Source organism: Pollicipes pollicipes, unplaced genomic scaffold (assembly GCF_011947565.3).
Source record: "Pollicipes pollicipes isolate AB1234 unplaced genomic scaffold, Ppol_2.1 Scaffold_6138;HRSCAF=7277_pilon_pilon_pilon, whole genome shotgun sequence".
In the NCBI taxonomy this organism is placed as follows: Eukaryota; Metazoa; Arthropoda; class Thecostraca; order Pollicipedomorpha; family Pollicipedidae; genus Pollicipes; species Pollicipes pollicipes.
The window spans coordinates 33,916,899-33,944,849 of record NW_023596818.1 but is presented as its reverse complement, the minus strand read 5'-3'; the positions used below and the strand labels follow the sequence as shown (position 1 = coordinate 33,944,849).

Sequence of the window (27,951 nt, the reverse complement as noted above, 5' to 3'; positions counted from 1 at the left end):
ATGCATGGAAGGCTGCACCCTCAAAGTGGCAGTCGATGACTCCCTAGGCTTGACCAGGGACGGGATGTCTGTGTCGACAGTCGGTGTTGGCGGTGTGGACAAGCGTCGACAGTGGATGTTGGTAGCGAGTGTGAGCGGGAAGTTCCAACAGTGGGCAGTGGTTGCCTGCAGTGATTATCGTAAGTAGCTGTCTAGAGTGGTAGTCTGAGACGGCTGTCTGCAGTGGTTGCCTGCGGCGGTTATCGGAAGAGATCGTCTGCAGCGGTCGTCGGAAGCGCGTGTTTACAGTCGTTGACGACAGCAGTCGCCTGCGGCGAGTGTCGGAGGTGTGCCAGCAGTGGATGACGACAGCGGTCGCCTGTGGCGGGTGTCGGAGGTGTGTCAGCAGTGGATGACGACAGCGGTCGCCTGCGGCGGGTGTCGGCAGTGCACGCGCGCGCCCGGGCCGGCAGCGGACGAGAGCGGCCGGCGCCAGTCGGCTGGACCGGCCGCCGTCAGATCGCGCCGCCGCCCGGCCTGCGCTGATGCGGCGGCCGTCACAACACAGTAAATTACCCGCCCCGCCGGAGAGCAGGCCCAGACCGCCCGCGCCGCGCGCACCCAAACCGTCACTCAAACCCAGCGGCCGCGCCGAAAACACGAACGGCGACGATCGGCGGGCCGCGGCGCCGCCAGACGCCGATTTGGCGCCAACTGGCGCGCGCGCACCGCCGGAGAGGCGCCGGAGAGGCGCCGCTGGACCGCCGCCGGCCAGAGCGGAGCGGTCCTGCGCCGCTCCACTACGGCGGAGGGCGGCCGGAGGCACTTCCGGAGTCGAGCGAGCACCCTGGTGAGGCCGAGCTGCCGCCACCTGCCAGCCGGCGGTCAGGCGGCGGCGGCGGCGGCCGGGTCCGGCCACGCCCTCCGCCGCCACCCTCGGAGACGGCCGCCGCGCGCTGGGGCGGGGCAGAGGGTGGTTCGGTCACCGGGCCGTCGTGGCAAGTGCCCGCCCGTGGCCGCCGACACACCGCCGCCGCCCCTCGGCGCACGGGACCGCAGTCGGGCGAGCTCGCGACGGCGGCGGCGGCCGGGACGGGTCACGCCATGAGGCCGCGTGCTGGTCTGCAGGCCCGCACACCGGCCTGCATGGCACAGCAAGGGCGCCAGCCGGTCTGTAGAGCACCGCGAGGGCGCCAGCCGGCCTGCAGAGCACAGCGAGGGCGCCAGCCGGCCCGCAGAGCACAGCGAGGGCGCCCAGCCGGCCTGCAGAGCACAGCAAGCTGTAGAGCACAGCGAGGGCGCCAGCCGGCCACGCACCGGCTGCGTGAACGGCACCGACTTTGTTAACACCACTCCACTGTGGCCGCACGGAAGTCCGGCTAAAAAGGTTAAAAAGGCTAAAAATGCTGCGCAAAGGTATGACTAAAAAGGTGACATTCTTGTTTTCTGTTAGTCATTTTGGGGTTAACTTTGCATGAATGGGCAGGGTCAATACTGGTTGTCATTCCCATCTCCAGCAAATGTAAGCTGTTACGCGTGTCATAAGGTGGACAGTCGGATGCAGACGTACTTCCGTCTACCACCCTATTCACTACTAGCGCATGACGTTATATCAGCTGACTCGTTCTCCAGCCCCGGGTCACAGGCCACCACCCAATCACCGACCAGAGGTCACCGTGACTGCTTCAGCGGGGGGCGGGGGGGGGGGGGGGGAGGGCGCACAGGGCACCCGGCATGACGGCGGCGGCATTAACACTTCAAACGCCGACTGAACCGAGACTGAAATGAATGAGCTCAACGGCTGAGCCGAGTGAACGAAGTTCTCCTCGTGCCCTAAAGGCAAACAAATATTCATGTCAAGTCCACAGCAATATTCTTCCTTGCGGTCACCCGCGTACGCACAGTGGAGCCGCAACATTCATGCTGCATTCTACATGCGTACAATTTTACCAACATTCCTCTTCACATACCATTTTCCCATGTTGCTCATTCGTTACGTTTTCAGCCGTCCAGACCACACCGTTCACTTTTAGTTCATTGGTCGCATAATGTACTATTTCCGCACGCTGCTTCATCTTTATGGATCGCTTGCCTCGAAGGTTTCTCAACTGATGACTTGCGAATTTGATATGCTTGATTGTGCGAGCATAACTCTGAGAACCCCGCACTCCGCCAAGCTGGCTATAACTCATCTGTGTTCCAATACAGCATGCATCCCAATCCGTTCGCAAAACTCTTCTAACCTCTTCAGGTACGCCAGCGACTGACCGGAATAATGCCGCTCGTGTGCAGCTTCCCCGACATGGACGTGACGTCGTCGCATTGTCCATCACCGTCACCATCATATCATATCGTGTAATCATATCGCTTAATTCAATTCGCTGCTGCAACGAAAATTGTGACAAAATACACTTTTTGTTGATAATGCAGATGCTTGTGCACTGTAAAACTGTTTTCTTTTGCCAGAGACGCACCCACTTAATGGTCACTGCAGTACCCCTCTCCCGTTTTCTTTTTTTTACATGCATTAATACATGCGCGAATGACTATCAACACACAAAGATCGTTGTGGGCATGTCCATATAAGAAGACAGAGAACGCGCGATCTTCTTTTGCGCCATACAACAAACTCCGCACGTCTTCGGCGCCCAAAACTGGGTTTTCAGTGAAAAATTTCGGTCCTTGAGGACTAAGGCCCCCTGTCATTGTGACCCCTGCATACGCCCCGCATACAAAAAGTGCATCGGTGGAAGGTTTGAACATGTGTGTTACTAGACCGCGTCGTATATTGCTAGTTCGTACCTGGTTTGTGAACCTTGTAACGAGCTCACCATTCCAGCTAACGATGTTTCCAAAGCCAAAGTGCCTTTAGAAATGAGGCATCGTACTTAACGCCAGCACGGAAAAGTACGTCATACTGTGATGTTTCGCTACATTTGCATCAAGATCGCGTCATATATCTCTATTTTTCGCTAAATGGGTCGTTTCAAGCTATCATACCATTCATCGCACGACCTTTTGGTCAATAAGCTTACTGCAAACATACCATAACACACATGTCGGAAAAAACAAAGCAAATAGAAAACTTTGACTTCCAGTGGTCAGCACGGAGTCCCATTTCTCCCATGGAACGGTTACGTCAAAGCAAAGTTATAAGCCTCTCAAAGGACTCCGAGAAAACTGACATTGCAGACCAAATCAGTCGCGTTCTATTTAACTGTGAGAAGTACAAAAACGGTGGCATACTCCCTTCAAGCGTAAGTCCGGAGGGAGACCATGAGATGATCATATTCGCATATTTGACGACTGGAGGGATGAAATGATGCATGCTCGTGTGTGTCCGATTAATAATACACGGATTGGTAGTGGAAAACCTACAGGCTAGTGGCCTAACCAATGGTGACTAATATACATGTTTGCCTTTCTTTCTCAACGCTCATTCACATTCAGTAGAGGCAAGCTGATGCAACACTATCCATTTGGTTGGCATAAAAATATGCGCGTTGAAAAAAGCAAGTAGCCAGCCAGCCCGTTTCAAACCATGTTAGTACGGAGTTCGCATACTTAGCCTATTAAAGACTGACAATAATCATAATACTCATTGACATAGGTACCAAAGAGTCTGGTTCCAATATGAAATACATTAACATCATACGCTGGCGTAAGACGAAAGCAACGCTGTATACGCGTGACTGAAATGTGGCCACCAATTGATCCCCAATCCGGTGGCATACGGCACCAACGTAGCGCACGCAAGGAGCCATCAAATTGGCCAAAGATCCCAAAGCGCATTATTTCGTTTCTAGTGGTGGCGGCAGTGATACCCTACAGCTGGCACCAAGGAACCGTCCCGCGGCGCGATGAGGCGGTGAAAGCGCGTGGTTGGCGCGCTCTTGCCAGTGGCGAACAGGACACTGCCACGAACACACGGCAGAACGCGACTTGAACAGGGGCGGCCAAGCACGAAATCAAGGATTAGATAAATACAGCCGAAATGGGCAAATACGTCGTCAGGCTGAAAAATGACAAAGGCCGCGCCTGCCACGGGGCCATCGGATTACCACCTCGCAGGCCCTCGTCCATTAAACATTAGGAGACCACACATTGTCACCATGAAACACGGGGCACGGCGGCGGACACGGCGGAACGGCGCGTTATGAAAGCCAAACATTAGCGGCGCCAACGACGCCTAATAACAGGGCCCGGGGTTGGGCGGACGCCGCCCGAGCTCAGCGGAGCCGAGCCTGGCGCGTGCTGTGGCCCGGCAGCGGCCCGACGGCGGCAGCGGGCGCCGTCGGGCCGGGCGGCCCTCTGTGGCCGCGACTGCGGCCCGACGGCGACAGCGGGGCTCAGCGCACAGTGGCCCGCCAGCGCCAGAAGGCAGGACTTATTCACCGTCGCTGATCGTCTCTTACCATATGCTATCAAAAGCCAATACTGGCACCGACCATGCCTAAATGGATTTCGCGCCCAAAAATGCACCATCTGCTCTTTCACGCCTCGCAGCACCCGCCGTTTTCACTTGCGCAGCTAGAACGAATCTCGCTTTAACCCCAGACTGTTTTCTTGCAACGCTACAACTTTCCGTGCAGTTCTTATGCAGAAGGCAGTGACATTCGAGCATCTTCCATCACTCCTAATCGAAAAACGTTTGTTTCAACTGGTTATAAATCAGGAGTGGAGAAGTACTCCTGAAGACTGCCATCGGACGTAGAGGGGGGTTCTCAGAACATTACCACCGCGTGCAACAGAGCTTGGGCGGACGCGAGCAGCGGGACGGCACACTCACGACATAGATGGAAGAGGGCGTCGCAGGCCTTGATGTGCGAGAGGAACGCGTTGCCGAGGCCCTGTCCCTCACTGGCGCCCTTCACCAGGCCGGCGATGTCCGTCACGTTCAGGAAGGCTGGCACCTTGCTGCCAACACAGTCACGGCTGCGCGTCACGCGGCCGCCCCGGCTCGGTCGCAGGTCGCACGGCCACATGGCGTCATACGGCCACATGGTATCATACGGTCACATGGTAGCATACGGTCACATGGTAGCACACGGTCACGTGGCGTCACACGGCGACATGGCGTCACACTGTCGCCCCGCTCCGGCTGCACGTGCGGGCAGGCTGCCGACATGCGTCCGGCAGCGCAGTGACAGCACGCGCCAATCGGGGGTCAAGCTGGGACGCTCAGCTGTCGGGAGGCCACCCGTCACGTGTATGCCGACTTTGACGCGTGGGTCAGCTTAATTGTAGCGTGTGCTGGGCCTCAATGACCCCACGACCAAACAGCAGAAGGTCAAGACTGCGACGATCCCGCTATCGGCGGTCACGTGGCGGACCGCGACCATGGCTGACGATGGGCGTGAGGTCGACTGAGGCCAAGGTCAAGGGAGGCGGGTGACAGAGTGGCGTACACTGACGATACACATTGGGTGCATCTAAAATCGCGCGCAGCTGTGTTGTCAGCAGTCGGCTAAAACAGCTACTGCCAGCCGGTTTTTGCCCGTTAAAGCTTAAAAACATTATTTATTAACTTTACCACTGTACCACGGCTAAAATATTTCCTTTCACCTTTGAGGGTGCCGCCGCAGCTGTCTGGAAGGGGGCTTTGCATCATCACCAGGTCATTTTGATCGCGACAGGGGGTCTGATCTTGAGAGGAGCGCTGCCACGCTAGGCTCAAGAATGCCTCGCGTACCAATACCAATGACGCGACGCCGCTGAAACCATCACGTTTAACGTAATTGAGTCGCATATTACGGTAAACAGACGTCCTATGGGCCGCACCAGCTGTTTAGCCTGGGACGTCCATGGTAAAAAGTTTGGTATCATAACACCAAAAGCAAAAAGTCAGACAACTGCCCACATGCCATGATGGAAAGCGCTACCTTTGGCATTAATACGCAGCAATAGATTCAAAACGACTTTCGACGGGATGAGGAAACCTCGTATTGTATGCATGACACCTCCTACACGCAACGACACGAGTCCAAGGGGAGACCAGACGCAGCGAGTGGCGCAACGACACGAGTCCAAGGGGAGACCAGACGCAGCGAGTGGCGCAACGACACGAGTCCAAGGGGGAGACCAGACGCAGCGAGTGGCGCAGCGACACGAGTCCGGGGGGAGACCAGACGCAGCGAAAGGCGCACAGGCATGGTTCCGTTTTTGCCCTGGCCTCATCAACACGTGCGCACGCTATCAGCGGCCTACATGTCTGCTCTACTGCTAACGGGCGCCCATGTCCGCTCCAAGATAGAATCACGGTGTCTCTCCCTCCCCTCCCCATCAGTGAGGCGTCGGGTCACCCGCAGGCGTCAGGTCAAATGCTCTGATACACGAGCACCGTGCCACGTCTTGGCGGCAAGACGGGCGCCAAGCTCCAGTTTGGCACGGCCGGGCTGTCAAACTGCGGGCGGGCGCCAGAGAGCCGTTCGCCGCAACCCGACCGGCTGCCAGCCCGCGTGGCCTAATGGATACGGCGTCGGTCTCCTAAACCGAAGATTGTGGGTTCGAGTCCCACCGTGGGTACACCTGCGGTTTTTAAGCCCCCGCGACGAGCAGCACACGCTACCGGCTTGCAGGCAGCCAGCACGATCAACGTGCTTTAACAACAGCCCGCCCGTGTAGCCTAACTCACCCTGCTAAAGCCTACCTGACATCATCACCTATCACCACTGACATTGTCACGGAACCATCGCACAAATGGAACACGTTCTAGGCCATTACGCGGCAAACAGCGTGCTCGAACATTGGCTGTTCAGAATCTGACATCAGGGCACCACATCAGCAGCCGGACCCACAACCAAGTCATCACATTACACGAAGGAGGTTCAGCACGAATCAGCTGCATCCATTGCAAGGAAAACGGGGTAACGCTCGCCATCTTGGGGGCGTTGCAGGGGCGTTAACACCTGAAAGACCTGGACCATGTGCCCCTCCCCCTGATCGAATTTATGGCATGCATCAAAAAGTACATGACTAACGTTGATAGTTAAATCACACACAAAAACAAACGTCAAAAACATGTCGGAGCCTAGTCAACATCGAGTTAACACTAACAGGTAACAAGTCAACGGCGGACCCTGGACAGTATCAACACTCGGGCCCACCTGACGTCCCCAGACCGGTGTCAGCTGACTGACGGCTTCAAGAAAGCCATCGTTGTCACCGACCCCAATGGTCCCGCCCGCGTGGCCTAATGGATAAGGCGTCGGTCTCCTAAACCGAAGATTGTGGGTTCGAGTCCCACCGTGGGTAGCCGCGGATTTTGGCTGAGCTGATCCACTGCCTACCAACGTTGAATTCGAACATAGCGGAACCCACATACACTGATTCCCGCTGCGTGCGACAAGACTGCGTCACCCGTCAGCCGGTCTGAGCGGCGTTTACACTGGATTCCGTATGTAGGGGAATAAGTGGTATGACTATTATCTTCGTCGAATGTGTAGCGATGTCCAAAACGTCTGGGCCATTGAAATGTCATGCCGTCGTCAGGTATTACGTGAAGGGCTGAGAAAGACTGGGTGGTGCTTGGCTTTCAGCTATGCAGCTCATCGAAGCCTGAATCTTTTCCTTGGAATCACTGAAGTCCGAACCAGGGTCTTACGATTTCCAGCGCTAGTGCTAGTGTAGTGCTACCAACTGGGCAAACCGAGAAGGACAAGGGCTAACTGACCTAACCTGGTATGTCCTTCCTAGTTACCTACGTTGTAAACTGATGTAACCCTTCCGGTTACCTCAGTTGACATCGCATTGGATTCGTAATCAGAAGACCTGGTTCGAATATCAGTAATTACAAGGACCAAATGTGGTCCGTGACGAATGCATGGCTGAAAGCCCAACACCACCAGTCTTTCTCATGACTTCATAACGCCTGACGACAGATGTAGAGTGAACTGACCGAAACGGCCGACGCTAACACAACAGACGAATGTAATAATCAAATAATTCATTCTATCCGTTACGCACAGGATTCTATGCTATGCTATGCATGCTATAATGTAGATGACGCAAAAAAGCCGTAGCGCGAGACGTGCACTTCATGTAACTCTCGGCGGTTGAAGTCCCAGGCACCTGCGCCTGACGCAAATCTGAACACCCCAAGCAAATGTCCGAGATAAAGCGCATTTCGCGAGTACTGATACTGGTGGATAAAAAAACGACACCCACGGCCCGTGGAGGGAATGATGCTATTCTGTCGATATACTAAATATAGTCAGAACTAATAAACCAATGAGGCCGATAGCCTGATAAAGCATTATATTAGCGATGGCAATACCTTGCCTCACTCATTCCGTGCAATAATCAACATGTGCGCATAAGGTCGTTTCATCAGCTCACGACGAGCAGCGAGCTTGGCCATGGATGGCGCATGCTAGTTATCGTCCATCACTCAGCGGCAAACAGTAGTCCTCGGGCATTGGCTGTTCAGGCCTGACGTCAGCGCGGCTCTGGTCTGACGTCAGCACGGCTCTGACCTGACGTCAGTGCACCACGACAGCATCAATTACACTCTTCCCTAGGAGGCCTCTCACCAATCAATTACATCCATCGGAAGGAGGGCTCGTACCAACCAATTACATCCATCGCAAGGGGGCCTGACACCAACCCATTGCATCCATTACAAGGAGGCTTTGCGCCGACCAATTACATGCAATGCATGGGGGCTTCGCACCAACCCATTGCATTAAACGCAAGGAGTCCCCGCACCAACAAATCACGTTCATTGCAAAACGGCACTAACTCGAACACATTGTATCCTTCGCAAGGAAGCCTCGCACCAACCAATTCAATTCATCACAAGAAAAGTCGGATACCGTTCGCCATCTGGTTGACTAAATGTTGGCAATTAAAAATTATAGGGAGCTGCGCTCCCCTCACCTCACACACAATCATCGGCAATAAACTTGCAGCATTTGGTCAATCCTTGCATCCCACGGACGTAGCAACAAAAACGGAAAGATGCATGAGAGGCACATGAATACAGTTTGTTAGGGAACAAACAGCACAGAGGCTTCTTTTAAGAGTTGGCCACAACAAACCGTGCCAATCCGCACAAAATTACTGAGAGGAATGCAGCAAAATTGAGTTCATAACTGACCTCATTCCTACAGAAAAGAAGACTTGGCGGACCGAATGCCGTACCGACCAGGGGATGTAACTTTTTATTGATTTGGTCGTTCAATATTACAGTTTTCATTAGTCCTCCTTAGATACCTCAGTTGGTATGGCATCGGATTCGCAATAAGAAGACCTGGTTCGAATCCAAGCACTTCTAAGGACCAAATATGGTTTGTGACGAGTGCTGAAAGCCAAACACCACCAGCCTTTCTCATGACTTCATAACGTCTGACGACAGGTAAAGAGTGAACTGACCGAAACGGCCGACGCTGATACGACAGACAAATACGAAAACCCATTGATGTATTCCACCCATTACCCAAGGAACTCAACGCGAACGGAGACCGACGCCTTATCCATTAGGCCACGCGGGCGCCCTTGCGACGCTTCATTTCGGTGAGAACATAGAATTGCGGCCCTTCGAGAGCCGCCATTCCTTGAATCCGGTCTGATGTCTTGTCCCCCTTCCCTGACTTTAAGAAAAGTGGGCCAAATTCGGAGAGAAACCCATAACTTGGCGTTTTTGTGTGTATGTTGGCTCACCGTACACCGTTCAGCCCCACCCCACCCCACACTCATTTTGCGAAATCCACCCCTGGTGCCGACGGTTGGTCGCTGCCCGATCTGTTACACGGGTCACAGGCCAGCGGCGCGCCCAGGACAGGACCAACACTTGGGCCCACGTGACGTTCCGACGGTTGGTCGCTGCCCGATCTGTTACACGGGTCACAGGCCAGCGGCGCGCCCCGGACAGGACCAACACTTGCCTCATGCGACGTTCCCAGACCGGTGTCCGCTGACTGACGGCTCCGACAAGACCACGCCGATTCGCTTTCACTGCAGCCACCAGCCCCCGCCCGCGTGGCCTAATGGATACGGCGTCGGTCTCCTAAACCGAAGATTGTGGGTTCGAGTCCCACCGTGGGTACAGGCACGAGTTTTGGCGTGGCCCGCATAGCGAAGAGCGTGCATAACCCAAATAGCATTGTGACATACAAGCCATGCCCCACGCCGGTTCGCACACGCGAGCCATACCGTATGCAACGAGCCGTTTCATCACGTCATGCTCCTTACTCCGACCAGAAATGACTTCCAGTTCAAAACGTCTTGAATTGGATACCGCCTACTACAATCCACGAGCAGCGGTAGTACAGTCCATCGGACTGCACGCCCTCGGCTCGACCGAAAGGCACTTACTTAAACAGCACCCGCTCAACGAAACCACTTTCATCAGCCCGCACGTCCGCCAAGCTTGGGCTTCCAAGCCACGATCGAATAGAGCACCTCTGCTCAATGCCACGTGGACACAGACGTCCCCATGGTCCGGGCCACTTCGACACTTTTTCCTTGTCCTGTCCTGCAGCATTGCATGCTCCATGAAAAGTCACGGTCTGACCTCCTACAGGCCGCGCGTGCCCTCGAATTAAATACACCTTAGTGAGAATTCCAAAGTACCAAGCGATGAAAATTGAACCCATGTCCGCCATCTCGTTGGAATGTCGTTACTCACTGCTCATATCACTTCATTGGGCCTCAACTCCTTCAGTCAGTGGTCGCTGCGTCTGTTGAGCACTGGCTTGCGATTGTTTTGTTGCGAAACTGTACAAATCTGGTTTGTCCTTCCAATGCCAGCGACAACAGCGTCGGATCTAGCGAACTACTTGGCAAGCGGGGCTGCTGCACCCTGACCTGGAGGTGAGAGGCCAAGCCGCGTCGCGCTCATCAATAGTTCGGGGGGACCTGTTCACGTGGAGTCTGTGACTGTCCTAAAGACGCTGCACGCCACGAACCCCAATCGCCATCACTGCCCGTGGCAACACCCGGCCGGTGCAGCCTTTCACAATTCCATCCCCTGATCAGCGGACGCCAGGCCACATCGAGGTCCGGCCGGCCAGCTGGCCACTTCCGCCGGCATTGCGCCCAGCGCACGGCGCGCCGCCAAAAACAACCCGTTGGTTGCAGTGCGCTGTTTGGCCGGCAATTTGGCGCGAAATTACGGCTGGGCCGGCGACACAGCCCGATAATGTCCGGCCTGGCCGTATCATTCGATCCAGTAATCGCACCGATCCCATCTATAATGAATGTTTTGGCCGGCCGTGGCGGCGGCTGGAGGAGCGGGAGACCGCCGAGCCGACGCAGCTGGCGCCACCGCCGAGACGAGTCCGGCGCGCCGGCGCGCCGCAGCCAGGCACGCCCAGGTGCCCTCCACGGCTGTGGCCGCGACCGGGGCGACGGCGGCCGGCAGCACCAGCCACCAGGTCAGCCCGCAGTGCCCGGGGCGGCATCAGGGGCTGACCGGACATCCCGACCAGGTGGGCAGGGGCTGAGCGGGCACCCCGGCCCAGGTGACAGGGGCTGAGGTCCTACGGACACCCCGGCCAGGCTGACAGGGGCTTGACTGAGTCTGGACTCAGACATACCGCGGCAGATGTGACCGACACCGGCCTCGGTGGCCCGAGACATTTTGCTCCGTCATCTACCCCACCTTAACACACTGCGGCCGTTAGCGCGCCGCTGCGCTAATTAATGGCCGGCAATTAAACACCAGTATCTCGGACAAGTGCGGAAGGGATGATTCCTGGCCGCTGCGGTGTGGCGAGCAGTGCTCCATCAGTATTCACGCTACGCCGTTCGTGACAGAACGCAGAACAGCATGCGTTGACGATTAGACCGCAAAACCATATTTGACAACGTAAATCATAAACAAACTCCGGAACAGCAAACAGTTAAGAACAACGAGGAAATGTACCAAACGGGAAAAGCGTTGTCGTTAAAATAGGCCCAGAATTGCAAACAACGACGTACATTTCCTACAGCAGCTTTTTTACAACTCGACGTTCGTCAAATGCCGTTATTATCATTTGTCCTAAGCTTTAAAACGACTCGAACAGAGACCCTTGATATACACGCTATATATCAATTTGCTTCACAAAGTCGTTTTAACATAAATGTGGCCGGAGTGGCGGCTTCCACCGAAAAAAGCGCCCGAATTCCCGCCACTCCATAACTGAGACTTTTACCGCGCACTTTGATATGCATTTAATTTTCAGCACACAAATTTACACCCATACTTACTGAGTGATTGGATGGCACTGACATGGTTTTGGGCATTCTTTGATTGAAGTACGCTACCACAGAAAACCGCATGACTTATTAATATCGCAAATTTACGACAGGTTGGTTAAGGACAGCATTTTACAGAGCGTAACCGAAACAAGGCAACCATGAAACAAAGACACCCATAAAAAGCATTGTATGAAGCGATTAGCGCAGAACGCGGCAGGACGGCAGCTCTTTTAACTTGTTAGCAAGCAGGGTCTAGAATACTGCCGTAACTTATTAACGTAACGAATTTAACTTGTTAGCAAGCAGGGTCTAGAACAATAAAATAACGGCAAATATGAGTCCTGAGTTATTACGTTGATAATGAAAGACTTTTGATATATCAGGGGGTACTGGTGAACCGAAGTTACCAAGCAAACATTGGTTATGCTGCATGAACTTTAATTGAAGCAAGTGAGCTTGAACACTGTTACCAACGTTCGCTTGACGAAGACGGTAAACCGGCACCGCTCAGCACACTGAGGTGGGTCGAGAGGGCAACTTCTGGTGAACGGACTCCATCTCCACTTCGGACGCGTCTGGTGTTGCCGTCATTGCGGCTCTACGGCGTTCTCAGCAGTGGAAGCCATGTGACGTCGCTTGTCTGTCACTCACGCAAGATGGCTGAACACCGCGGAGAACATCGAACTCCGTATCGCTGGTTTCCAACACAAGCAGCTTAACCACCGCGTTACTGCCACGCCCGTCTTTTCCTTTATGACATACACAGGCGACGCATCACGCATGCCTGACAAACGATGAATGGACTCTCCTAATTCAGATTTCTGGATTTTGCCGTCTATCGCGGTTTGATAGCTCTGTGAAGCCACAATGGGAAGCGGCAAGCATCTCGTGTCGCACCTGATCCATTCCATCATCGAATCGATGGAAAATTGTAAGCGTCTCATAATGTACCTCACCCAGATTATTACATTTAGTGCATAATATATCAGGAATTTACTACGGAATCGTGTTCATTTATACGACGGACGCCAAGATCGGACGCCAAGACTCCGAGGTGGCGGATACGTTCACTCCGATGGGAGTTTGCATCGGGTGCCCCATTTTCGCACTTCGCCACGGACGCTGTCGAATGGCATGCTCCACCGCTCATGGAAATCAGCCAGGGTTTCGATCGAAAGCGAGGTGTCTTTAGATGGCGGTCTAACAGCGTGAGCATCCTGTGTTCGTAGGAACAAAGAAGATCGAGCGCGCACCCGCAGGCATTTTTCTGGGATAGTGAAGTAAGTAGGGCCGCTAACAGGGTGACGGGGGACATGTCCCTCCCACTGGGGTCATGCTGCCCTCTGGAGGTCTGCGCGTCTCCCTGACGGCAGCGAAAAATTCATGGCCGTTAGAGTTGGGGAGAAAACGCTGAGAACCTTTCAGGAGTGGTCCAAGGCCGTTTTCCACTGGGAAGGCAATCATGAGTTCACCATATCGCACAAGCAACGCTGTTGCTGGAGTCCCCGTGGATGTGCCATCGTTCAGAGAGATCTGATTATGTACGTGCGCCTCCTCCTTATGTACGATTATGCATGTACGCATCCTGTATGTACGACGATAATCCACCTTTTAGTCAGCCGTGTCGTCACCTCCTAGACGGCAGTGGTAGATTTCATAAGCGATTTATGAAAACCAGGTGTAAACAACATGCAAGGATACCAGTGGAGATAATATAGGCTAACTGCAGTAATGCACGCCACTATCAAGCACTTAACCAGGTGCCTAGAGCGCTCCGCTTAAAGTAATCCAGACAATGCTCCTCGTCGGTGTTTTTACTCGCAACTCACGATTTGCTTTGTTTCAACGGCAACGAAAGTCAGCAGCACTCCAGCATGGACCAGGCAAGCGTGCCGCAAACGCCAACGTGCCGAAAGCGTTTGGAACTCCAGGAACCAGAGACCCCGCCGCGAATCAAAATGCATTTTTGGTCCCATAACGCTATCACGAGTAGGGGCACGTACCACTGCGACTGGCAGGCGTGCGGCGCTCTCCAGCGTCCACTCTGTCATGTTTAATCGGGCCGAATGCCAGACGGGGCCGATTGCTGTCATTACCAGCGGCCGGTGAACGCTATCGGCCATTTTCGAGCGGCGACAGGCCACGAAGCGCCGCCGCAAATTGGCCGCCGGCCCGGGGCGCAGCCCGCCCGGCTGCGATGCTTCACATGATCGAAAGCCATTAGATGGAGCAGCCGACGGCCGGCACCTCCGATTGGCCAGGTAATGCCAATATGGCGCCGCCCGTCGCCATGGTGACAACGTCATCAATTATAGACGGGCCCGGCCCGGCAGCCGTGTAAGACCATCGCATCGCAGCACTCAATACCTCAAGTGGTGCCGTGCATGCCAGCTGCCACCAATCATTTGCCGGTGTGGCCTCAAACACGCGCAGGGCGGACGCTTCAGTAATGGACATTGCAATCAACGGACCAAAGTGCAGAACGTAACATTTCATTTCATTTCGTTTCATTTCAGCTCGTAAGGTACGAAACAGCGCAAAACGTACACGAACAAATAAAACACATCTGAACCCAACATCGGCACATCCTGATTAGCAAGCATGCCGCAAGATCCCAAAAACGGTTGCGAAAAAACGGTTGCAATGCAGTGCAGTTTGTGGCAAGCTTACAATGTACATAGGAACGTGCGTGCTCATTGCCCATTGAGAAAATTGCTTCGTTTATTGACTATGTCGATCATGCTTGTTCAATCCCCTTCCCCCCCCCCCCTTGAACCCCGCCGCGCATGATGGACGTCGGGCTGTCGACACACATACACAGGCGCACTGTCACACAGACACACTGCCACACGGGCATGCCGTCGCAACACACACCGTTGCAACGCACACCGTTGCAATACACACCGTCGTAACACACACCGTCGCAACGCACACCGTCGCAACATAGGCCGTCGCAACACACGCCGTCGCAACACACGCCGTCGCAACACATGCCGACATAACACATGTCGTCATACAAACGCCGACACACCGTCGCATAGACACGCCGTCACATATATACGCCGTGACATACATACCCCGTCACATACACGCTGTCACAAAGACACATTGTCACACACACGCCGTACCACCTGACCCGAGCACGGCAGTTTTATTTCCCAGTCCAGATTTCGGTAATCCTTCGCGGGAGGGCTAACGCAAAATTGACGCTCTAACGCGGGACTGCGACCTGCTAGTCGTTCGTGCCCTGTCATGGCCAAAAAGCCTTACCGAGGAACTGCGGGTTCTGACACCGTCATGCTCTGCTGCGCCCGAACCCACCGCGGGATTTTCGGAGCTCCTTCCGCTGCGAACGAACTTCCGCGCCCCACCGTCGACGACGGCTCGCCCGTACTCCCTCCAAAATTGGTAAGGCCAAGCCCGGGAGATATTTACCAACACGTGCATACACACGCATTCAAGCACACGCACAAACACGTAGACATCAATATATTGGAAGTTGTGGGGGCAAACCAACCAGAAAACAAGACCGGCACCAGGCGAACGCTGGCGTGTGAACACCAGCCTAGGCCACAACAATTCTTAATGTCAACAATGACAATCGGTATGACACAGCTTGACTAATGAAACGTAAGTATATTATTTGAGGCTCGATAAATCAACAGGAAATTGACTTCGCCGTACCAGCAGCGCATTAGAGACCACGCCACCATCATAACCTGATATATTATAGCTGGAAACCAAAGAACAATCACCTCTGCCACATGACGCAGAGCCATATGGAGACGGTAACGGGTCAGGGGTAAGCCCGGGCTATGAACCACACCGATCGGGTCGCTCTAAAGCCTCTCTCCGAGATGGCTCACAATGGCGCCAGCGCTGTTGCCGAATGTAAGCCTAGTTAACATATATGCTAACGTGAAATGCCTGTAATAACCGACTGATCTAACTAGTTTTTAGCGAGCAATCAGCCTGGTGTTGCGGTTTCAAAATAATAATTGCCGTTTCCCTTTTGTTAAAGAAGCGCAACGCACATAATTGCAAACTTTTCCAAGGAGCACCAGCCACTGCGATGGTCACTTTAGCGTCAAAGGCACATGGAACAACCGGGATTCGAACCCGGGTCATCCATGGAACACCAAATGTCCCGGCCCCCTTTCTCCCTTATTCGTTGAAAAAGTTCCGTGTGTACTTTTCGGTTTCCATACTTCCAGCTGACAAACGCAACTTAAACACAAGAACCGACACAAGCAGCAGCGGTCGCGAGTGACATGCCTACCTGATATCCCCTGTGGATGGACCATCGGCTTCATCGGTACCTCCAATTGATCGGAACGTCTCCTCAAACAGTTTCGATACTCAGCACTCAGACAAACACGCGGATGTTTCGTTCGCCTAGCTTTTCGTACCTTTCCAGTTAGCATTTGCTAGCTGATTTTTCGCAACTTAATGCATTTCAACCCTGAACACATTACGATATTAGACCAACGGCATGAGCGATGCAACTTATGCTTGATTTGATGGACTACATTCATCATATCATCACAGTCATTGCTAGAAAATAACCATTTGAGTGCATTCTAAAACTGTCGCCAGTGAGGCGATCCAGCACATGATAGCTAGCTGTAAATCGCGTTGTACCTATCGACTACACTGTCACAGCGTTCGCAATGCGAAAACAGTGATGGCCAGTGGGCAAGCCCCGCGTATATCTGTTCACATGTTGCAGATCCCGTGTGACGACAGCGGACAGCTTGATGGCCGCCGGTCTCGCGTCCAGCATCATTAACTGCGCCGCAAAACAACATAGGGTGCACTGTTCCCACAAAGAGCGTCATTTTTGTAATCACATCCGCACAAATATGAGCCAAAAAAATTAGAGCACGATCAGCAAAAAATAGATTCGGTCGTGGAGAGGCCGGGAACCCTGGGCGGCCTGTGGTCACGAGGGGAGGCGAGGGGAGCGTGCCCGGCGTCGTGGACTGACCTGGCCGGCTTGTAGTGCTCCACCAGGAAGTCGTAGCGGGCGTCGGGCACCGGCACGCGACGTGCCTGAAAGAAGCACCAGGTCAGACGCACCCAGAGTGCGGGCAGACCGGACCAGGCTAGCTTGCACCGCACTTTTTGGCCGCACAAGCGGGGCTGGACACACCAAGAGCCGTGTCGCATGCGTCACGCCACGCTACAGACGCCGGGCCCACGACTGCAGAACTAGGCCGGACACGTCCATGTGTGACACATCTGAGACACCGGTGTGTCTCAGAGGTGTCACAGACGCCAGGTCAGGTAGCAAAGTACACAAGCCGGGACGACAGTCACGTGCACCACGACACAAGCGGTCACGGCGGACGCCAGCCTCGACCAAGGCCGCTGGCACGCACGCCCATGGTGTCAGCGCATCACCCAAGCGCATGGTGACCGAAACAGGCCAAACCAATTCATTACAATCTATCACGAAATATCGATACCACTCCAACATAATGTACAGTACCACTCGACGCAATTACTGAAAATACAAAAGGCTTGCAGCAAGCCATAAATACATTATTGTGCCGGGCCACAAAGACCAAATACCGGTAATAGCCTAACTCATTTTGCCACCGACGACCTGATTAAATATAGACATAACAAATTGAATGGCCTGGACTTATTCTAATTGAATCAATTGTACTTCGACAGATTGAGTTAGGACACATTTACTTATAAGTGATCGCCACAGGCAGGCACATGCGTCCTAGATATGCCACAAGCGGGCACACGCACCCTAGGTACGCCACACGCGGGCACACGCGCCCTAGATACGCCACACGTGGGCACACGCACCCTAGGTACGTCCACACGCGGGCACACCCGCCCTAGATACGCCACACGTGGGCACACGCGCCCTAGGTATGTCACACGCGGGCACACCCGCCCTAGATACGCCACACGTGGGCACACGCGCCCTAGGTACGTCACACGCGGGCACACCCGCCCTAGATACGCCACACGTGGGCACACGCGCCCTAGGTACGCCACACGTGGGCACATGCGCCCTAGATACGCCACACGCGGGCACACGCGCCCTAGATACGCCACACGTGGGCACATGCGCCCTAGATATGTTACACGCGGGCACGCGCCCTGAACGTCTGAAACCAATTTTTAATTAATGTACACTAAGTCTCTTTTAGACTTAAGTACGTGATGCATGTATGAACTATATTTCTGCTGTCCAAAAAAAAAACCCACATGTTCATTTTCCGCAACTGTACGTTTTTTACGCCATTTGATTCGTCTTCTCAAGCTGAATTCAGTTATTAACCATTAGTTGAAATCTTCACAATTTTGTCTTTAAATGAAAGGGCTACATACCATTTTGCAAACGTTTTAACTGATGGTTCAAGTAACCGAATTCACCCTGACAAGGGGAATCAAATGACAAAAAAAAACGCAAAATGGCCAAAAACGAACAGGTTTTACCTTCGAATGGAACATTTACCTCATTCAAATTGCCTATTCAGCGCAGGTTCCACAACAGCATTCTTGCTAAGTTGAACTTACTGTTGGTCTCACAAAACATGCTGAGTTTCTACAATAATCATTAGGTATGTGGCACGCATTGTTACTTCACGTTCGAAGGCCTTGCGGTAAGCGCCAAACAATTGCTCCAAAAAACGCATAAATTACAAAGCTGCTTGGGTGTACTATTCATGCCCACTTTACAAGATATTTGATATGCTGCCAACTGAAAACCATTACGCTTTCAAAAACAGTCTATCCGGCAAACGCCCAAATTTTTATGTGACCAACCGAAAGTCGAATCAATTCACACCAGTTCTCAGCCCAGCATTTTGTCTTTCTCAGATTAATATCACTGGAAAATACCCGCTGAAATATAAAATAATAATTAATACCATACTCCCGCGGAAAGTAAGCGCAAAATACCCTTTTTGGCGCAGCCATTTTTGCTGGACAGAGAATAACGCATTGATTTCATTCAAATTTTACTAATGAATGAACCCAACGGAACGAACGGCACTGCACATCATGCTCGGAAGTTAAAAAAAAAATGTTCTTCACGTCGAAACTTTTGAGCAAAAAATTACCTTATTGACGTCATAAGTGACACTGATATTATCCTCTACGGCACGGAGCATGACCTCCCAGCGACGGTCGGCACATGCGCAGGTCAGGTGCGCATGACGGGGGGAGGGGAGGGGATGAGGTGCCGACCTCTGTGTGCCCGCCCCCTGTCATCGGGCCGGACAGTGAGCGGCGAGTGAGGGGCAGACCGAGCTGCCGGCGGGCGCCGCCCGACAGCCGGCTCCCACCATCACCGCTGCCGCCGGCGTTCCGGCTGGCGGCGCCGGCGGCGTCACCCGCCCGCAGCCCGCCCGCTGCGGCTCGATTGACTGCCTGCTACCCAGTGTCAGCCAGACCGGAGAGGGCCAAGCCTAGTCAACATAGTCAACATAGGAAGTTGGATCAGATGGGCTTTCAGCATCGAAGCAATTTGATTCGGTTCGTCAATTAAAAATAAGCGGGTTGGTACCGCTGAAATGTTTATCACGAAGTAGTGAACTATACAACATGTAAATCAGCAGAGCAAAGCAGCGGCACCAGTAAATGAGACCTGACCTTGCCCTGGGTTGAACAACGGAATAGTTCTGAGAACCTCGCCCGTTCGTTTGGTGCCGGTTCGGTTGTAAAGCTCTGCGACCAGCATTCCAGCCGCTAGAAGGCTCTGACGTCATCCCAGGACCATCGGTGTGACAGGCGTCCGATCACCGACACCGGGCGAGAAAGGCCGCGGCTATTGCTTACCATCTGATTTGTTTCCCTCCCCGATCACCGACACCGGGCAAGATAGACCACGGCTACTACCATTTGATTTGTTTCCCTCCCCGATCACCCACACCGGGCGAGATAGACCACGGCTACTACCATTTGATTTGTTTCCCTCCCCGATCACCCACACCGGGCGAGAAAGACCGCGGCTATCGGTTACCATCTGATTTGTTTCCCTCCCCGATCACCGACACCGGGCGAGGAAGACCGCGACTATCGGTTACCATTGGATTTGTTTCCTTCCCGATCACCCACACCGGGCGAGACAGACCACGGCTACTGACTACCATTTGATTTGTTTCCCTCCCCGATCACCCACACCGGGCGAGATCGACCGCGGCTATTGGTTACCATTTGATTTGTTTCCCTCGCCGATCACCCATGCCGGGCAAGATAGACCGCGGCTATTTGATACCATTTGATTTGTTTCCCTCCGACGATCATCGACACCGGGCGAGATAGACCACGGCTATTGGTTACCATTTGATTTGTTTCCCTCGCCGATCACCCACACCGGGCAAGATAGACCGCGGCTATTTGATGCCATTTGATTTGTTTCCCTCCGACGATCATCGACTCCGGGCGAGATAGACCACGGCTATTGGTTACCATTTGATTTGTTTCCCTCCGACGACGAGGTCCTGGGAAACAAATGGAAGGCTCTTCACTGCCACCACCGGGTCATGGGTGGCGAAGCACCGCAAGCGGTGCCCTGTTAAAGGAACGAAGCCTTCTGAAATGTGGTTTTGAATCACCCATGTAGAACGCTGCGGCATACGCTCCGAATTCAAATCCTCTCACGATTGTTGATTTCTATGATTCTGGCTGTCAGCCGTTACCATCGCCGTGGTCCTTGTAGACATGGCTTGGGTTGCGATATGGGTCGAATACGGGGTAACCTGTTTATTCATCTATATTGCAGTTATATATTATAAACATCGCAAACGAATTGCAACGAAACAACGCGAACAGCCGATAATACACCGAAATAACCGTTTTTAAAAAACGACCTGCCATCCGTTGACAATCCGTCACACAACAGGGGCGCAGCTAGTCCTGGTAAGGAGGGGACACGGGGTTAACTCATATCCCCAAAATACCGGAAATGGCCCACTTGAATGGGTCAGTAAACTAAAGGAGCCAGCGGGTTTTTTTAGGTTCTACAGAGAGATATCGACAATCCCGTGAATAGTTGTAGCCCGAGATGGCGTCGAAATATTGTATGAACATGGCCAACTCATGTCCGTCTGCAGCCGTTCAACCTACGTTCAGAACTGAGTGTTGAAAAGGCCACGTAAGATAATTATGAATATGCACGCTCGTAAGTCTTAGAAATAAAACCCGTCGTCATGCGTTGCAGTCTCCGCAGGCCGCGCGGCGTCCGCCTCATAGTGTTCTTTGACTCATGGGTCCCGACCAAAGTAAATCGCGAGCCCCAGCCTTGTTCCTCTTAGGAAAATGGTCCCTCAAGCTCAGACGGACACGGAGCCAACTGTTCATTACAGGTGGTCCCTGACCGACAGAGAGGGCCCCGTCAAACTCAAGGGCTGCCAGGTAACAATGTCTCCGTGTGTTTGAAAACGTGCCTGCTTGGGAACTGGGTCCCAGAGCCGGGCTCAAACGTGCCTGATGGGAACTGGGTCCCAGAGCCGGGCTCAGACGTGCCTGCTTGGGAACTGGGTCCCAGAGCCGGGCTCAGACCGGCACAGAGCCGACTGTTTTGGCACAGGTGGTGCCTGACCGACACAGAGGCGTTCATCGACCCAGGGGCCTATGATTAGCAGAAAGGACCCTCTAACTAGTGTTGAGTCCGGCCCTGTGGTCCTCAAATCGGGTCATTAATCGTCTATCCCGGGGGGTCCTTTGCAGCCCCTCTTCAGGCTCATCGAACAGTGGCCCTGGCCAATTCGGGATTCCTTGCTAACTCAGGACCGCTGGTAAGCGTCCTGACCACTGACCAACACAGGGGCCTGTCACTGGCTCAGGAACCCCGACCAATGCAAATCGCGGGCGCCAGTTTTGTCCCTATTTGGGTTATAGGCCCTCAGACCCAGACCGACAAAAAAGCGATTGCTTGGTTCTGATGGTCCCTGGCCAACACAGAAGTCCTCATAGTCTCAGGAACCCCAATCAGCGCAATTTGAGGGCACGGCCCTGCGGTCCGGGACGCCTTAATACGACCCTCCGACCAGCCGTTCGAGTCCTTGATCGTTTATCCCGAGGAGTCCTTCGGGCGCCTCGAGACCTAAGCGGAAGGGGGGGGGGGGGGGGGGCGCAATTGTCATTTGCATCCCCTGCCTACGTCACCGATTCACGCGAATTCAAATGGAAAGAGCAAACAGCCAGCAAAAAAGAAGACGCCATACGAATCAGACGGGGCAAGCTACGTAGTGATCGGAGAGCTTGTAAACATCCACCAGGGAGACAAGACACCAGGAGACAGTGCGTCGACCGCTTGCTGTACCTTTTCTTGCGAGCAACTTCTGAACTGTTCTTAGCATAACGGTGAATTTTTTTTGAGACTTGGTTTACATGTTTGCAAGCTTATTGAAACGGAGGAGTATCATTAACTAACATCTTTCGTTGGTCATATGTCATCACCTCAATGTCAAAGGTAATGCATGTCACTTTCCCACATCGCATGCATGGACGTGAAGGCGATGCACAAAAGCAAATACGAAGAAAATAGCCAGAGCTAAACATGACTAACCGGGAGAAAGCAGCCAGGACACAGGATATGCCCCTGAAGGGTATGCCCGGACAGCAATAGCGTCCCAACTTAGCGATTACTCCGGCAGTGTTTATCAACACCTACCGAGTTCTTCGACTTAATACGATCCCGTTGAGTGATTGAGTGACTGAGTGACAATGACAGCGACGTGTATAGCAAATGGGTCATTCCTTCTTACGAAACACCAACCTTTCTGATGAATAACGAAACTGGTTACCTATTTTACTTCACGACGACTGGAGGAAGACGATTGAGATCAATGAGACCCCTACAACCAGCGTAAAGCCAGAGCCGGTATGATGACGTCACGCAGTCACAACGTGGGCCGGCGCAGGAGCGATCAGCGGCCGCAGTCGATCCTAGGCACGGCCGACTTTGGCCCGCCCGGCAGCTGGCAGCAGCGACGGACGCTAGGCGACGGCGAAACGCCCGGGGAAGCGGCGCGCCGCGGGGGTCCGGGCGGCGGTCGACGGGCCGGGGCGGAGCGCGGCGCGGAACCTTCGAGAGGCGGAGGCGCGCCTCCCCGCACGCGGCGCCGCTGCGTCGACTCGGGACACGCGGCGACACGGCGACACCGGGCCACCGCCGGCGACACGGGCGGTGACACTGCACACGGGGACGCGCCGCGGCCGCGGCCGGCGCCGCCCTCTCGCCGCTGGCCGCCAACTGTCCGTCGGCCGCGAGCGGCGCCCGCCCGGCCGCGCCAATCGGCAACAAATTGCTGCTCCTGGCCCCGGCAAGACGCGGCCAAATGCGTACGTGTCGCCGACTTCCTCGTCATTGGCCGGCGGGTAATGACGGCGGTGGCCGCGGATAAATCATACGCCGCAAGTGTAGCGCGTCCGGTGTAATGACACGGCCGCGGTCGACGAGCCGGTGGGCCGGCGGCTGGGGACAGTGGGGGAGGGGGGGGGGGAGCGGGGCGCCGGACGTCCGCATACCACGTGCCACCCCGTCCCGCAGTGCCAGCGGTGCCGGTCAGCCACACATCGGTCACAGCACAGGTCAGGGCTGATGGCCCGGCTGCAGGTGTGCTGCCGGGCGCTGTTCACCGGTCGGACATTGTACAGGAGGGGGGGGGGGGGGGGGCGGGATACCGTGACATGACACTATCGGCCAAGGTCATGCTTGGATGGCTGCCTATCTTCAGCACGGAGCGCTGTATGCCTACACTTGTGGTCTGGATGCACGATGATCTACAGACATAATCCATATGACAGGTGTCACTGCTTCTCTCTTCGCCATGAAACGTACACAACGATAGCAGAGCCTGGGGTATTAGGTCCTGACTGGAGGAGATCAGGGTCCGATTCCCTGGGGCCACTGTTATAAAAAAAACGCCACCGTCTGCAAAAAAGGACGACCCCGAAAAACAGAGTGGCACCCCGCCGAATGTTAGAAAAAAGACGCGACGGTGAATCTGCCTTCTTCTCACGCTGGCTTTTTCCTTCTTCTACTGACGTTTGTTGCACAGAAAGCTCAGCTGGCGCATTGTGCACCGGAGCAAAGAACCTTGCACGAGTTTGTGGGCTAACCAGGAATTGTAAGATTGGGTGAATATTGCAGCAATCTTAGATACATATTCGCTAAATATCTGACACATATTGTAAACCGAACCGAAATCTTAAACAATAAAATTGTGTCTTACAAGTAACCGCTCTTCAGTTGAATTACCACGAACCCTCGTTGAGACCGTTTTGGAGGGAGCTCACTGCGGAATGCAGTGTCATAACCGAACACCTGAGCGGAAATTGTAGAGAAATCTCCAATTTGATAGTCCCGCGGGCTGCGCAGGTGCGGAATCACACTTATTTGACACTATGTGAATCAGGTGCTTAAAATGGGTGTGATCACTGGTGGTGCGTGCCCGTGGCTTGCGTTGATCATGATGTGGTGGGGAGTGTGCGTGTGAGGTTTGCACTACTGAGAGAGAACATTGTTTTTGTATTGTTTAAGTCTAATGACTCGCAGTAAAATGTGATATATTGATATCTGCCTCTATCTTTACACTTGCATTTGAATATAACAAGGTAGCGATGCCAGCAACCATACGAAACACTGCTATTTCCTATGCTGCATGGATGCACAAAAGCAATTGTCATTTCATTAGGATCTTGCCAGTATGTTGAGCCTATTGGGGCATTACAGCATGTAATAAATCCACTGCATTCCATCATATTCGCAATTCATGCTGGCAGTAGGGACAGGTCTGTTCGGCTCATTAATGCACATTCTTTGTAAAAGTTTGCATGATACAGCTTTGCATAAAGCTTTTGAGTACTTTCCATACATACTGGGTACCTCAGTGCCTCCAGCATCTTGAATGTGCTTACATTACCAATGAGATTCATGATCAGGTCATAATTAGTTAGCCGACGAATTGACGACGATAACAACATCGAGCAACGCTCAACAGACAGGACCTCAAGACTTTTCTGCTCCATATGAAATAAATGAGATGAATACCGATCATCCCCTGTCCCCCCCGCCCCCCCCCCCCCCCTTCATCCGCGTTCACCAGCGTCACAACGTGGCAGGACACCACTCTGCACAGGCAGGACAGGAGCGCAGCCATGTTCTCGGCTCAGACACGTCCGGGGAGCCGGAATGATGAGATCGCCGAGCACGGTAGCCGGTTGGTTCGGGTCCGTAAGTCAGGAGCACACTCGCAAACGGTTCGAGTCGCCATTTGTCCAACACGTCATACTGCGATCATTCAGCAACTGGTCAGAAAGCGTCAGAGTACAAGGCCCCTGCGTAACAAACCAAAGGGTCCATCAAATGTCGTGTAACAGTAACGCGCTATAAATCACCTTCAGCGATTTCCTCAGCTATGACTTCAGCCAACATTTACAAACGCATTGGTAAAACGATGGCTAAGGCATTTGTTTACGTGTTGTTTGGTTTAGGCCTCGACTTTCGAGAAACAGTGCCGTCCATGGAAGCTAAATGAAAAAATAACCGCATTTAAACACGCGGGGCTATTGTGTCGAGTGTCATGTCAGACAAGCGTGGTTCGAAACTTTTAATCAGCATGGCGTACGACGTTTGGCAAGCAACCAATCAGCTTCTCAGCCCGTAATAACGCCGGCATATCGTCAATTAAAGAACCAGCCAGTATAACGCGTCGGCATGTAACCAATCAAAGAACCAGCCGGTGATAATGCGTCGGCTGGTGGGACAATCAAGGAAATCCGGTGATGACGCGCCGGCGTGAAGCTAATCAAAGAACCATCCGGTGATAACGCGTTGGCATGTGGCCAATCAAAGAACCACCGGGTGGTAACGCGTCGGCATGCAGCCAGTCAAAAAATTAACCAGTGATAACGCGTCGACATTTAGCCAATCAAAGAACCAGCCGGTGATAAACCCGTCGCATGTAGCCGATCAAAGAACCAGCGTGCAAAACACGCTAGGTCTAAGACTCAATACGCCGCAATGATGACTTTCCAAATTGCTATGAGGACGCCAGCATGGTGTTTATATCACACTTTCCAGCCCTTGTCTACAGGAACCATTAAATCTACGTTAAATAAAGGGCAGGCTTTGATCGCGATGATTTATTGTGTGCCGTCATAAAAAATTTACATCATTCTCATTAAGTTCGCCATTCAGATGTCTGCTGCTCCTCATCTATAACCCCATATGGAAATCACTGGACGCCTATGTTTTGTGACGCGTATCGATGCTCAAACATTTCAGCTTTTAATTGGTGGAAGAATTCTGTGAAGATTGCTACTTCAAATCGCAAATTTGAGTTCTCGCGAAAAAATTCAAGAAAGCCATCTGAACAATTTGAATCGGATACGTCTCAGCTCGGCACGAGCGTGTGCAGTTCAATCGAGCCTTTATTAGGCCAGTCTCTCTTTACCGGCCCATTTTCGATATTCACCCACCCAAATGACATCTACACCAATTGTTACAAATCATCGCAAGTGACAAAGGCTTACAAGTCGCGATGCATAAAACAAACAACGGTCCCAAACACGACAGCACTAGCAATTCAAGTATACTTATTCTCATTCGGGTCGATGGTGCAGAAGGGGAAGTTCTCCGCCTGCGCTTGCGACTTGGTGAGGACATTGAAGAAGGACGACTTGCCGACGTTCGGCAGGCCGACGATGCCGACTTTGAGGTTGGTGCCCACGCGCCCGATCAGCGCCTTCTTCTCGGACGGGAGAGCTTTCTTCGGAGGCATGGTGACAGTGAATTGAGACTCTGCAGAATAATGTCAAGATTTGTCAGAAACAAGGAATCAAGCAATATGTGCAAGTGCAGGAACATGGTGTGTAAATATGAATTTGAGCCATCTGCCTGCAATTTAGCATCCATTCATAAAATCATACAAAGAAGGGACACAACAACATGATGATGCCCACATGGCACATTGGGGCCTTCTTCTTGACTCATTACATGCTCTTATGTAAGTGGATGAACCCATAAGAAGTGATGAAGTGTGGTGATAGTGACAGGTAAACATGGTGAGCATAATGCCAGTCCCCTATATCAGTCATAGCACACCCTTTCCAACCTAGAACTGTGGCAGGGTTTGAGCTTGAGTCACTGAACACACTTTTTTGTCTTTGGCCAGGTCAGCACTGCATCACAGATTACCCATCTGGGCAATAGATCTAGAGTGGCATGGTATAATTGCATGGTTTTTCTCTATTGTTGGTAATGATTATATACATACATATATATATATATATATATATACATATATATATATATATATATATATATATATATATAAATATAAGCTTTTGGGCCAAATCATGTGCATTGGCACTGGCTCTGTGTAATTTGCAAGTTCTGAGAAAACTGGATTTGGCACACTAATCATGAGACACACATGTCACATCAGTCTACTATGCAGTAGGGACTGATGAAGAAGCTGGCCCACTGGCAGGATCTATATGCATAATAATTATTAGTTGAGGTTAACAGTCACCTATTTCATATGTCTATTCACTGGTTGCCAGGTTCTTTTCATTCATTTGCACTTGCACTTTAAGAATAAGGCATCTAAATCCCCTAGTTCAATCTTTTATAACAAAATTGCTGAGGTAATCATGATGATATTGAGCCTGCTGTATGACAGCCAACTTCAGATAGATCACAAACATAACAGATACTGGCAATCTCCCCACATATTCATTGGCACCCTGGCAGCTGAGTGGAACATTTGCAGATTAGACAACTGCTGTGCATCCATTGCTATTGAGCAA

The 27,951-nt window shown here is 52.8% G+C and overlaps 3 non-coding genes and 1 pseudogene across 3 annotated transcripts; 3 read left to right on the top strand and 1 right to left on the bottom strand.

Moving 5' to 3' along the window:
* LOC119105607 (obg-like ATPase 1) overlaps window positions 1-27,951 on the bottom strand; it is a 51,071-nt pseudogene that overhangs the window by 22,233 nt on the left and 887 nt on the right.
* On the top strand, window positions 6,432-6,504 carry TRNAR-CCU (transfer RNA arginine (anticodon CCU)). The gene has a single exon. It is a non-coding gene; the product is annotated as a tRNA-Arg (tRNA).
* Window positions 7,161-7,233, top strand: TRNAR-CCU (transfer RNA arginine (anticodon CCU)). The gene has a single exon. It is a non-coding gene; the product is annotated as a tRNA-Arg (tRNA).
* Window positions 9,952-10,024, top strand: TRNAR-CCU (transfer RNA arginine (anticodon CCU)). Its single transcript has one exon. It is a non-coding gene; the product is annotated as a tRNA-Arg (tRNA).